This window comes from Penaeus japonicus, unplaced genomic scaffold (genome assembly GCF_977035675.1).
Source record: "Penaeus japonicus unplaced genomic scaffold, GWHDUDI00000001_assembly GWHDUDI00000017, whole genome shotgun sequence".
NCBI lineage: Eukaryota > Metazoa > Arthropoda > Malacostraca > Decapoda > Penaeidae > Penaeus > Penaeus japonicus.
Window position 1 is genome coordinate 22,814,443 of NW_028234419.1, and position 12,500 is coordinate 22,826,942.

A 12,500-nucleotide genomic window follows, 5' to 3' on the forward strand; every position below is an offset into this window, starting at 1 on the left:
GAGGCAAAAAAAAAACAAGAAAAAAAAGAAAAAAAAAAACGGAAATTATACACCATCCTACGTAACGAATCCCGTTTTCCGTGGCATCTCAAATTGCCATAACGTTTTCCTCTGCACTAGAAGTATACGGTCGAACTGTAGAGCGAATTCTAAAGGAGAAAAAAGGATAGATCATTATGCACCAGAGAAGCGTGCGATGTGCGGACCTGAACGATACAATTGCACGGAGAACGAATAAAAAATAAAAAAAAGAATGGGGGGGGGGGGGGGGGAGGGGGGGGGGGGGGGGGGGGGGAGGGTGTGTGGGAATGGGTGGGTGCTGTGGGTTATGGGAGGAAACGGAAGATAGAAAGAATGACAAATACTGTTTATCGTAATAAAAGACGAGAAGAGGGATAGAGAATCAGAGAAAGAGAAAAGAGAGAGAGAGAGAGCCAGATTAAGAGAAGAGAGAGAGAGAGAAAGAGCCAGAGTAAGAGAAAAGAGAGAGAGAGAGAGAACCAGAGAAAAAAAAAGGAGAGAGAGAGAGAGAACCAGAAAAAAAGAGAGAATCAAAGAAAGAAAAAAAAACAAAGCGAGAGAGAGAGAGAGAGAGAGAAGGAGAGAGCAATAGAAAGACGTAAAGAGAGAGAGAGAGCGCAAGAGAAAGAGGTAGAGAGGGAGAGAGCAAGAGAAAGAGTTAAAGAGAGAGAGAGAGAGAAAGAGAAAGAGTCAAAGAGAGAGAGAGAGAGAGAGAGCAAGAGAAAGAGGTAAAGAGAGAGAGAGAGAGAGCAAGAGAAAGAGTTAAAGAGAGAGAGAGAGAGCAAGAGAAAGAGTTAACGAGAGAGAGAGAGAGAGCAAGAGAAAGAGTTAAAGAGAGAGAGAGAGAGAGAGAGAGAGCAAGAGAAAGAGGTAAAGAGAGAGAGAGAGAACGGTCAGTTCCCGCTTCTGCATTTTTCTGGAGCTCCCAAAGTCAAAGAAAACGAGACACACACGGCTGGGTGATGTGGGTTATCACTTCCTGCCTGTGGAACGCCGGATGGAGAGGGGGGTGGGGGTGGGAGGGGTGGAGGGAGGAGGGACGGGGAGGGGGAGGGGGGGAAGGGAAACGGGAGGGAAGGGTGGAGGAGAAGGAGAAGAGGAACGGGGAGGGGGAGGGGGGAAGGGAAACGGGAGGGAAGGGTGGAGGAGGATGGTGGGGGACGGGGGTGCGTCTCGGAAGTAGATTCATTCTGAGAAGTTGCAGCTCTCCATGAGGGAAATGGGAGGCAAAATAGTAGTGTGGGGAAGAGTAGGAAGAAGGAAGGAAGAGCAGGAGAGAGGATGAAGAGGAAAAGGGAAGGAAAAAGTAGGTAGAGGGATAAGTAGGAACGGGGGGGAGGGGGAGAGGGGAAAAAAAGTAGAGGGAGGGAGGAAAAGGGACGAGAGGAAGGAGGGGATAGGAGGAGGAAGAGGGGGAAGGAGGAAAGGGGAGAGGGGGAAGAGTAGAAGGATGAAAGGTGGAGGGAAGGGGGGAAAGGATGGAGGAGAAAGAGAAGAGAGAGGAGAAAATAGCATGTTGAGGAATAAGGAAAGAGGAGAGGAGGAAAGAGTAGGAGGGAGAAGGAGGGTCGAGGGGGAAGGGGGAAGGAGAGAGAAGAAGGAGGAAAGAGGGGAGGGGAGGGGAGGGGAGGGGGAAGGAGTCGGAGGTGGGAGGAGGAGGGACGAGAGGGGGGGGGGGGGGGATTGACCATGTCTATACATTGATCATGGATGAGTATGGGTTATTATATATATATGTCGTAGTATGAGAAATAGTACGCAGGGAAAAGGAGGAGGAAAAGGGAGAGGGAAAGAGTAGAAAGGAGAGAGAAGAGGGGATTGATAGAGGATACGGAGGAAAGGGAAGAGAGGGGAGGAAGAGGAAGTAAGAGGAAGGAGAAAGAAAAAAAAAGTGGAAGGACGAAGGAACGGAGTGAAAGGGAATACAACAAGGAAAATAGAGCATAGACACTAAAGGAAAGAGAGAGAGAAGGAGGAAGGGAAGTGGCAGCGGGAGGGGGATGGGTGGGGGAGGGGGAGAGGAGGGGAAGGTGGTTAAGAAGGAACCAAAGAGTACAGGGAAGGACGACCGTGTCTAAAATTGCTATCGGGTCAAGAATATGCCATAATTTCCCTCCCTTCCGTACGCCTAGCCACAGTGACATCGATGACGGTAATACGTCTCAATTTACCGAACTCTATCCGCAAACAACTTACAAACCAAACAAACAAACAAAAAAAAAGCCCCACCAAAAAATAACAAAAACAAAAAAAAAGGTTAGTAACAACTCGAGCGTGATCTATTTACCGAGATCTACTTTACTTGTTTACGTACTGTGGCTAGGTTAAAACGGCAAGAAAAAAAAGAGAGAAAAAAAAAATTGCGGCGTTTTGGATGCAGAAATAGAATGGTCGGTTAGACTAGCAATCGAGGCTCCTGGTGCGGTTGTGTTGTGGACTCAAAAATGTAATCCCACATCCGGCTGGTGTGTTATGAATATTCCTATCTTTAGTCTATTGCTTTTCTCTGTTTATTTATTTTATTTATTTTCCGTTTTGTTTTTTGTTTTTGAGTCTGTTGGTATTTAGGAATGCGTGTGATGTGGAAGGAGATAGGGGAGAGAGAGAGAGAGAGAGAGAGAGAGAGAGAGAGAGAGAGAGAGAGAGAGAGAGAGAGAGAGAGAGAGAGAGAGAGAGAGGGGTTAGAGAAAGAGACAGAGAATAGGGACTGGAGAGAGAGAAAGAGAGAGGTAGCAAAAAACTAAAAAACTAAAAAAAACTAAAAATAAAAAAAATAAAACTACCAGAAAAAAAATAAACAATATCATCAGAGAAAACAATAACGAGAAACAAAATAAAGAAAGCCTATATGAAAGCAAAAAAAGAAAAAGAAAAAAGACTCGCATTTATATTCACTCAGCATGTAATCTCAAAAAAATAAAAAAAATAAAGAGGCTTATGTGTTTATTTACAAGATTTTTAACCACATGCCACATGGTCTCTCTCTCTTTTTTCTGGGTTTATATATCAGTGAGAAGTGTGTTACTTACTGTCTCTCTTCTCTCTTAGGTTTTCATTTCTTTGATTCTATTTAATTATCATTTTTTGATTTCTTTCTTTGTATTTGTCTGTCTCTGTTTCAGTTTCTCTGTTTCTATTTCTGTCTCTCTCTCCCACTTTCTTTTTTTTTCTTTCTCTCTCTCTCTCTCTCTCTCTCTCTCTCTCTCTCTCTCTCTCTCTCTCTCTCTCTCTCTCTCTCTCTCTCTCTCTCTCTCTCTCTCTCTCTCTCTCTCTCTCTCTCTCTCTCTCTCTCTCTCTCTCTCTCTCTCTCCTTCTCTTTATTGCTTTCATTATTAGTTGCCATTATATATATAATGATGATTCAAAAATTCGTGAGTTCCATGCCTCCTTTCCTACTCATAATGAGTGCATCCGCTGTCCATCATCGTGTAACGTGTTATTAGTGTCATGAGTTTGAAGCAGAACATAGATTGAGGTGCTGTGAGAACCGATAAATAGGATTTGCATTGTCTACTCTCTCTCTCTTTCTCTTTCTCTTGCTTTCTCGTTCTCTCTCTCTCTCTCTCTCTCTCTTTCTCTCTCTCTTTTGCTTTCTCGTTCGTTTTCTCTTTCTCTCTTGCTTGCTCGCTCGTTCTCTCTTTCTCTCTCTCTCTTCAGTCCTTAAACTCTGTCTCTTCCTCTATCTTCTCTCTCTCTCTCTCTCTCTCTCTCTCTCTCTCTCTCTCTCTCTCTCTCTCTCTCTCTCTCTCTCTCTCTCTCTCTCTCTCTCTCTCTCTCTCTCTCTTTTTATGTTTATTTGTTTAGAAACATGGCTGTCTCCCTGTCTCGTGCTCCATTACAGCCACCAACCCAGAGAATAAAGCAAATAACGTCTATAATGATAATATCATTCTATACTTATATACTTCATCTTCATTAAACTCTCATGTTTATTCCTAAGACGCGTCCGCCTAAACACGACCCCGATATAGTGACGGGAAGGACGCTAACAACGCCGGCGTCTACGTTAAGTGGACACCAGACGCTCTGCCTCACCTCGTCCTGCTCACGGTTCTCGACTCTCTCTCTCTCTCTTTCTCTTTTTTCTCTCTCTTTCTCTTTCTCTCTCTCTCTCTCTCTCTCTCTCTCTCTCTCTCTCTCTCTCTCTCTCTCTCTCTCTATCTATCTATCTATCTCTCTCTCTCTCTCTCTGTATGTGTGTGTGTTTGTCTCTCTTTCTCTCTCTGCCTCTCCCTCTTTTTTTCTTTTCTTTTTTTTTTCTCTCTCTCGCCCTGTCTGTTTGTCTCACTGTCTATCTTGTCCCCATCTCAGTCTCTCTCAGTCTGTCTGTGTTTCTGCCTGCCTGCCTGCCTGCCTATCTACCTGCCTGCCTACCTACCTGCCTGTCTAGGCCCTATCTATCTATCTGTCTCTCTCTGTCTCTCATTTACCTCACAAACTCCCCAGTAGTAAATATATGCAAATGAGGCCAGGAGTAATGAGGGTAGTAGTTCACCCACGTCCAATGATGAGGCTTTTAAAGGTTGGTCAGTGCAAACACACACGGCGAGTTGTTTGTATAGTTCGTTGGGTTTGTGAATGGGATGATGCAATGGGTTTGTGTAGTTCTTTGTGCTTGTGAATGGGATGATGCAATGGGTTTGTGTAGTTCGTTGTGTTTGTGAATGAGATGATGCAATGGGTTTGTGTAGTTCGTTGTGTTTGTGAATGAGATGATGCAATGGGTTTGTGTAGTTCGTTGTGTTTGTGAATGAGATGATGCAATGGGTTTGTGTAGTTCGTTGTGTTTGTGAATGGGATGATGCAATGGGTTTGTGTAGTTCGTTGTGTTTGTGAATGGGATGATGCAATGGGTTTGTATGGTTCTTTGTGTTTGTGAATGAGATGATGAAATGGCTTTGTATGGTTCTTTTTTGTTTGTGAATGGGATGATGCAATGGGTTTATGTAGTTCGTTGTGTTTGTGAATGGGATGATGCAATGGGTTTGTGTAGTTCGTTGTGTTTGTGAATGAGATGATGCAATGGGTTTGTGTAGTTCGTTGTGTTTGTGAATGAGATGATGCAATGTGTTTGTGTAGTTCTTTGTGTTTGTGAATGGGATGATGCAATGGCTTTGTATAGTTCGTTGGGTTTGTGAATGGGATGTTACACTATGAGTTTCTATGTTTGTGAATGGCATGTTACACATGAGTTTCTATGTTTGTGAATGGGATGTTACATTATGAGTTTCTATGTTTGTGAATGGGATGTTACATTATGAGTTTCTATGTTTGTGAATGGGATGTTACATTATGAGTTTCTATGTTTGTGAATGGGATGTTACACTATGAGTTTCTATGTTTGTGAATGGGATGTTACATTATGAGTTTCTATGTTTGTGAATGGGATGTTACATTATGAGTTTCTATGTTTGTGAATGGGATGTTACACTATGAGTTTCTATGTTTGTGAATGGGATGTTACATTATGAGTTTCTATGTTTGTGAATGGGATGTTACACTATGAGTTTCTATGTTTGTGAATGGGATGTTACACTATGAGTTTCTATGTTTGTGAATGGCATGTTACACATGAGTTTCTATGTTTGTGAATGGGATGTTACATTATGAGTTTCTATGTTTGTGAATGGGATGTTACATTATGAGTTTCTATGTTTGTGAATGGGATGTTACATTATGAGTTTCTATGTTTGTGAATGGGATGTTACACTATGAGTTTCTATGTTTGTGAATGGGATGTTACACTATGAGTTTCTATGTTTGTGAATGGGATGTTACATTATGAGTTTCTATGTTTGTGAATGGCATGTTACACTTTGAGTTTCTATGTTTGTGGATGGGATGTTACACTATGAGTTTCTATGTTTGTGGATGGGAAGTCACGCTATGAGTTTCTATGTTTGCGAATGGGATGTTACATTATGAGTTTCTATGTTTGTGAATGGAATGTTACACTTTGAGTTTCTATGTTTGTGGATGGGATGTTACACTATGAGTTTCTATGTTTGTGAATGGGATGTTACACTTTGAGTTTCTATGTTTGTGGATGGGATGTTACACTTTGAGTTTCTATGTTTGTGAATGGGATGCTACACTATGAGTTTCTATGTTTGTGAATGGGATGTTACACTTTGAGTTTCTATGTTTGTGAATGGGATGTTACACTTTGAGTTTCTATGTTTGTGGATGGGATGTTACACTTTGAGTTTCTATGTTTGTGAATGGGATGCTACACTATGAGTTTCTATGTTTGTGAATGGGATGTTACACATGAGTTTCTATGTTTGTGAATGGGATGTTACACTTTGAGTTTCTATGTTTGTGAATGGGATGTTACACATAAGTTTCTATGTTTGTGAATGGGATGTTACACTTTGAGTTTCTATGTTTGTGAATGGGATGTTACACATAGAGTTTCTATGTTTGTGGATGGGATGTTACAATTTGAGTTTCTATGTTTGTGAATGGGATGTTACACATAAGTTTCTATGTTTGTGAATGGGATGTTACACTTTGAGTTTCTATGTTTGTGAATGGGATGTTACACATAGAGTTTCTATGTTTGTGGATGGGATGTTACAATTTGAGTTTCTATGATTGTGAATGGGATTTTGATACTCGTAGGACTTATGGTGTGTAATGTCTACGTCGTTATTAGTTTCTATTTTTATGTCTCTGGGAATTTATATTTGTGAAATGGGATGTTATCATTACAGTGTTCTATGGAGTTGTACGACACTTTGAGTTCGATTTTGTGAAGGGGAATGTTCCACATAGAGAGAGTGGTTGTGTTTGTGGATGGGATGTTACAATTTGAGTTTCTATGATTGTGAATGGGATTTTGATACTCGTAGGACTTGGAGGAGTGTCTGTTTACGTCGTTATTAGTTTTATTTTATTTATTTATTTATATTAGTTATTAGATTAGGATGTCTTATTTTAGGGGGCGGATTAGGTTAGATATTGAATTGAGTATTAGATTGGCTGGATTAAGGATTTGTTATTAAGGGGATGACTAGGATTAGCATTGGATTAGGATTAGCTAATCAATCGTTCTGAGGAACTGCTCGAATTGCTGGATTAGATCAATTTTAGCTAATTGTTGGAATGATTAGATTAACTTGTTATTTGAGAGATTAAATCGTTACTTTAAGGTTACAAATTTTCTTAAACGGTGTGAATTTATTTGGAAAATGTATAAAAGCTGGATAGAAAATCTAGATTAGTTGTAAAGATTAGAGTCAATTTTCTCCCTTCAGTTTCCTCAAGATGATTCTGTTAAATTGTGGATAGTTCTGTTAAATTGTGGATAGTTCTGTTAAACTGTAGATAGTTCTGATAAATTGTGGATAGTTCTGTTAAATTGTGGATAGTTCTGATAAATTGTGGATAGTTCTGATAAATTGTGGATAGTTCTGATAAATTGTGGATAGTTCTGTTAAATTGTGGATAGTTCTGATAAATTGTGGATAGTTCTGTTAAATTGTGGATAGTTCTGATAAATTGTGGATAGTTCTGTTAAATTGTGAATAGGTCTGTTAAACTGTAGATAGTTCTGTTAAATTGTGGATAGTCCTGTTAAACTGTAGATAGTTCTGTTAAATTATTAATAGTTCTGTTAAACTGTGAATAGTTATCTTAAACTGTAGATAGTTCTGTTAAACTGTAGATACTTCTGTTAAACTGTAGACAGTTCTGTTAAACTGTAGATAGTTCTGTTAAATTGTGGATAGTCCTGTTAAATTGTGGATAGTTCTGTTAAACTGTAGATAGTTCTGTTAAATTGTGGATTGTTCTGTTAAATTGTAGATAGTCCTGTTAAACTGTAGATAGTTCTGTTAAATTGTGGATAGTCCTGTTAAATTGTGGATAGTTCTGATAAATTGTTGATAGTTCTGTTAAATTGTTGATAGCCCTGTTAAATTGTTGATAGCCCTGTTAAACTGTAGATAGTTCTGCTAAATTATTAATAGTTCTGTTAAATTGTGGATAGTTCTCTTAAATTGTGGATAGTTCTGTTAAACTGTAGATAGTTCTGTTAAATTGTGGATAGGTCTCTAGTTCTGTTAAACTGTAGATAGTTCTGTTAAATTGTGGATAGTTCTGTTAAACTGTAGATGGTTCTCTTAAATTGTGGATAGTTCTGTTAAACTGTAGATAGTTCTGTTAAACTGTAGATAGTTCTGTTAAACTGTAGATAGTCTTGTTAAACTGTAGATAGTTCTGATAAATTGTGGATAGTTCTGTTAAACTGTAGATAGTCTTGTTAAACTGTAGATAGTTCTGATAAATTGTGGATAGTTCTGTTAAACTGTAGATAGTTCTGATAAATTGTGGATAGTTCTGTTAAACTGTAGATAGTTCTGTTAAATTGTGGATAGTTCTGTTAAACTGTAGATAGTTCTGTTAAACTGTAGATAGTTCTGTTAAATTGTGGATAGTTCTGTTAAACTGTAGATAGTTCTGTTAAATTGTGGATAGTTCTGTTAGACTGTGAATAGTTCTGTTAAACTGTAGATAGTTCTGTTAAATTGTGGATAGTTCTGTTGAACTGTAGATAGTTCTGTTAAACTGTGAATAGTTCTGTTAAACTGTAGATAGTTCTGTTAAATTGTGGATAGTTCTGTTAAACTGTAGATAGTTCTGTTAAATTGTGGATAGTTCTGTTAAACTGTAGATAGTTCTGTTAAATTGTGGATAGTTCTGTTAAACTGTAGATAGTTCTGTTAAATTGTGGATAGTTCTGTTAAACTGTAGATAGTTCTGTTAAATTGTGGATAGTTCTGTTAAACTGCAGATAGTTCTGTTAAATTGTGGATAGTTCTGTTAAACTGTAGATAGTTCTGTTAAATTGTGGATAGTTCTGTTAAACTGCAGATATTTCTGTTAAATTGTGGATAGTTCTGTTAAATTGTGGATAGTTCCGTTAAACTGCAGATAGTTCTGTTAAATTGTGGATAGTTCTGTTAAACTGTGGATAGTTCTGTTAAATCATGAATAGTTCTGTTAAATTGTGGATAGTTCTGTTAAACTGCAGATAGCTCTGTTAAATTGTGGATAGTTCTATTGACTGTAGATAGTTCTGTTAAATTGTAGATAGTTCTGTTAAACTGTAGATAGTTCTGTTAAATTATGAATAGTTCTGTTAAATTGTGGATAGTTCTGATAAATTGTGGATAGTTCTGTTAAATTGTAGATAGTTCTGTTAAACTGTAGATAGTTCTGTTAAATTATGAATAGTTCTGTTAAATTGTGGATAGTTCTGATAATTTGTGGATAGTTCTGTTAACGTGTAGATAGTTCTGTTAAATTGTGGATAGTCCTGTTAAACTGTAGATAGTTCTGTTAAATTGTGGATAGTTCTGTTAACGTGTAGATAGTTCTGTTAAATTGTGGATAGTCCTGTTAAACTGTAGATAGTTCTGTTGAATTATGAATAGTTCTGTTAAATCATGAATAGGTCTGTTAAATTGTGGATAGTTCTGTTAAATTGTGGATAGTCCTGTTAAACTGTAGATAGTTCTGTTAAACTGTGGATAGTTCTATTAACGTGTAGATAGTTCTGTTAAATTGTGGATAGTTATGTTAAACTGTAGATAGTTCTGTTAAATTATGAATAGTTCTGTTGAATTGTGAATAGTTCTGATAAATTGTGGATAGTTCTGTTAAATCATGAATAGTTCTGTTAAATTTTGGATAGTTCTGTTAAATTGTGGATAGTTCTGTTAAACTGTAGATAGTTCTGTTAAACTGTAGATAGTTATGTTAAATTGTGGATAGTTCTGTTAAACTTTAGATAGTTCTGTTAAATTGTGGATAGTTCTGTTAAACTGTAGATAGTTCTGTTAAATTGTGGATAGTTCTGTTAAACTGTAGATAGTTCTGTTAAATTGTTGATAGCCCTGTTAAACTCCAGATAGTTTTGTTAAATTGTGGATAGTTCTGTTAAATTGTGGATAGTTCTGTTAAACTGTTGATAGTCCTGTTAAACTGTAGATAGTTCTGTTAAATTGTGGATAGTTCTGTTAAACTTTAGATAGTTCTGTTAAATTGTGGATAGTTTGGATGTTAAACTTTTCAACGGTTTGTTCGGTTGACAGGTATTTAGGTTGTTAGTATGGTTCTGATGGATTCCATTGATAGATATAGTTTGTTAGATATTAAATGAATATAAACATTAAAAATTCTTGCTATACATTTGTCTGTTTTAGATGTTTTTCCTTTGTTTTCTAGTTATTTAATTTATCATCATATTTATTATCACCATTATTACCATTATTGTCATTGATATTATAATGGTTATTTTTCTTGTTTATCAAACGTTGTTAAAAGAAGATTGATATTGTTTTATTCAGACTAGATGTTTATGTAATATTTCATCATGTTGATTATTGAATGTTATAAACATTATAATAAACATAAGACTATATGAACTATTGAAAAAAAGATAATCATTGAAAGAAAACGAAAAAATGCATTAGAGAACAGAATTAAAAGAAGGAATCAAATACTATAAAACAAAATGAAAATAAAGAGAAAAAAAAAGACTAGAGAACAAAATGAAATGAAAACGAAACTTAATGAAATAAAACAGAGCTAAAAGTTATAGAATAAAATTAAAATAAAATTAAACAAAAAAAAAATAAAAAAATAAAAGAGAAAAAAAAACAGAACCAAACACTAGAGAACAAAACAAACAACAGACCTCCGCCCTTAGAGAACAAACAAACAAACAAAACAAAAAAAGAAAATGCCGAGTTCCAAGAGGCATATCCGGTTCACGTGAAAGTTTAACGATAATGTCTTAAGTCGCGTTGATCTTCTGCGCCATTTACTACACGGCGAAACTACACTACGCGGTGTGGGGGGGGGGGGGGGGGGGAGGATGACGATTGCCTGGAAACTAATAACGATTAAAATAAAGAGAGAGACGGACGGACGGGCGAGAGGTGAAATTTCGTATCATCATGGGGGACTTTGGACCAGATCTTACATCAGACATATGGTATGTGCGAAGAAAACTCATCTGATGATAATGATAAGGATGAATTTATGTTTGTTTGTGTGTGTTTTTGTTTGTGTGTGTGTTTGTGTTTGTGTGTGTGTGTGTGTGTGTGTGCGCGCGTGTGTGTGTGTGTGTTCGTATTTGTCTCAAAAATCATCTCGTTGAATATTGAAACACCCACGCCCCAAAAAAAAAAAAAAAAAAAAAAAAAAAAAAAAATCGAACAGCACTAAAAGATAAAAACAATAAAAAAAGAATAGGAAAAAAAAACCTTAGGCCTATGGAGTACCTTAGTAACCCCATTCAAAGTGCTCTGAAGACGACCCGTGATTAGAGACTGGCTCACTTTCTCCCCCACGTGAATCCGTTTCTTCTGCCGTGTATTCCTGACGAAGCAAATATTGAAGCCTGAGGAATCTCGAGTCTTTTGTGCCTGTCATGGCTTCAGATTAAGTCTAGTCTGATTTTGTTGTTGTTGTTGTTGTTTGAATTCATTCCCTTTCAACGATTATGATTAAGATGAATGGTAATGTTGAAGATGATGGTGAGACTAATGATTATGATGATCATGATTGAATTGGTTGAAATTATATTGATAAGGATAATGGTGATTATTTTTCATCATTGTCATAATCATTATATCACTACCACTGTCATTATTCTCGTTACTATTACTACAAGAAAGTTATTCATTCACAATTCTTTAGGCAGGAAGGCAGGGCAGTGGAGTGGAGAACCAGGAGGGGAGGGGGAGGGGGAGGGGAAGGGGAGGGGAGGGGAGGGCAGTGGAGTGGAGAATCAAGAGGGGTGGGGAGGGGAGGGGGAGGGGACGGGGTAACGATTACGAGAGCGCTAGATCTGGAGCGAGGTGTGAATGAGTGAATAAGTGAATGAGTAAGCGTGACTAACGACTCTCTTTCGCTCTCGCTCTCGCTCTCTCTCTCTCTCTCTCTCTCTCTCTCTCTCTCTCTCTCTCTCTCTCTCTCTCTCTCTCTCTCTCTCTCTCTCTCTCTCTCTCTTTCTCTCTCTCTCTCTCTCTTCTCTCTCTCTCTCTCTCTCTCTCTCTCTCTCTCTCTCTCTCTCTCTCTCTCTCTCTCTCTCTCTCTCTCTCTCTCTCTCTCTCTCGCTCTCTCTCTCTGTATCGCTCATTCTCTCTAACTTATCTCTCTCTATTTCTGTCTACTTCTGTCTGTCTGTCTGTATGTGTGTCTGTCTGTCTCCCTCCTTCCCTCCCTCTCTCTTTTCCTTCCTCCTTCCCTCCCTTCTACTCTCCCTCCTTCCCTCCCTCCTACTCTCCCTCCTTCCCTCCCTTCCTCCCTCCTTTCCTCACTCCCTCTCTTTCTCCCTCCTTCTTCCCTCCCTCCCTCCCTCCTCTCCTTCCTTCCCTCTCTCTCTCTCTCTACTTCCCTTCCTACCTTTCCCTCCCTCTCTCCTTCATTCCCTTCCTCCCTACTTCCCTTCCTACCTCTCCCTC